The sequence below is a fragment of the Pinus tabuliformis genome, chromosome J (assembly GCF_031772625.1).
Source record: "Pinus tabuliformis cultivar Carrire ecotype Pingquan chromosome J, CPIR1, whole genome shotgun sequence".
NCBI lineage: Eukaryota > Viridiplantae > Streptophyta > Pinopsida > Pinales > Pinaceae > Pinus > Pinus tabuliformis.
Genome location: NC_142295.1, coordinates 234,772,945 through 234,774,379, shown reverse-complemented (window position 1 = coordinate 234,774,379; position 1,435 = coordinate 234,772,945). Strand labels below are relative to the sequence as shown.

General features: G+C 37.9%; 1 non-coding gene across 1 annotated transcript; it reads right to left on the bottom strand.

Moving 5' to 3' along the window:
- Nucleotides 1-380: 380 nt before the first annotated feature.
- On the bottom strand, nt 381-499 carry LOC149226615 (5S ribosomal RNA). The gene has a single exon (XR_016248507.1). It is a non-coding gene; the product is annotated as a 5S ribosomal RNA (ribosomal RNA).
- Nucleotides 500-1,435: the final 936 nt, after the last annotated feature.

Sequence of the window (1,435 nt, the reverse complement as noted above, 5' to 3'; positions counted from 1 at the left end):
TCCTTTGAATCCAATCCTCCACTGACTTAGGAGATGGCCAGAGGCCTGTGAACTGGCCTATCAGGCCTCTCTCTGCAAGGTTCAACGCGGCTTTACAGGTTTCTTCTTCAGGTAACGCTACAGATGGGATCGAGTCCAGCTTTTTAACGAATTTCTGCTGAGAAACCAAAGGGGGGCGCTTTGGGCCTGAAGCTATCATAGCTCGAAACGCAATCACCTCCGGAGGTGTTGAAGGGGGATCAGGGTCCCCAATGCCCTCCATTGGAGCGGCAGAGCGAAGCTCGATCAGCAGGACGCAGGGCGCCGAGAGGTGAGACGGCCTGCAGCAGGCGGGGAGCAAGCGCGTGCAAGAATTATTAAACAAGTTCAAAAAAGGGGGGAGGGTGCAACACTAGGACTTCTCGGGAGGTCACCCATCCCAGTACTACTCTAACCCAAGCGCACTTAACTGCGGAGTTCTGATGGGATCCGGTGCATTAATGCTGGTATGATCGCACCCTTTGGTTTATTTGACAACATGAATATAAGTGAGTTTTTTTATATTCTTAGATACTCAAATTTATATCTAAAATTTCAGTCTTATATTATTCAAGCACAATAAGATTTTTTGTCTATAAAAGTTGTGAATTGTTTCACACATGAAGCACTTGTTTTTACTTTACATATTTGCAAGACATTTTAACAATGTACATTCTTTATCCAAGACCACTTTTGGTGCATATACAACATATTGTCCTTCAAATTGTATTTTGGATATGTTTGTTGCCCTATTTCACATTGAATATGGATATGTTTGTTGCCCTGTTTCACATTGAATAGGCCAATAGACAATATTTGATGGGTAAGTTTCACTTGTACAAAACAACCTTTCTCAAGTTATTAGATTTAATAGTATAGATAATTGTTCAGTTTTCAAGTAGATTCTAACATTGCATCAATTGCTTTTATGTCATCTTTTGGTTAAATTTCCTTGAAAATTCAATATATTTGAGTTGTTCAAGTCTTCGAATTTGTCGCAATGTATTAACTCTTGGTTTCCTTTTGTTTAAGACATTTCAATCATTTTGCATATAAGCTGTAAATTTAAATTAATTGTTTCGATTTGAGCAAATGCAGACAATGAATATGCCAATAAACAAAAGAGAGTTTGATATTAGAGTTTTGTTTTTTCAAGGGGGGGATGCATATATTTTAATGGGATCCCCTCATTCCGACATAGTCTTTGCAATGAATCCTGTAAATTTGCTAAGTGAGAAAACATTGAAAGGAACCTTCTTTGGAAACTATAATCCTTGTATTAATTTTCTATACCTTGTAGAGATAAAAAAACTATCCATTAGACAAAAAATACAAAAATATGGTGATATATGATCTTGTATGTGGTTTGTAATGGACTACAACTTGAGCACCAAAATGAACCGATTTGAATGCCAAG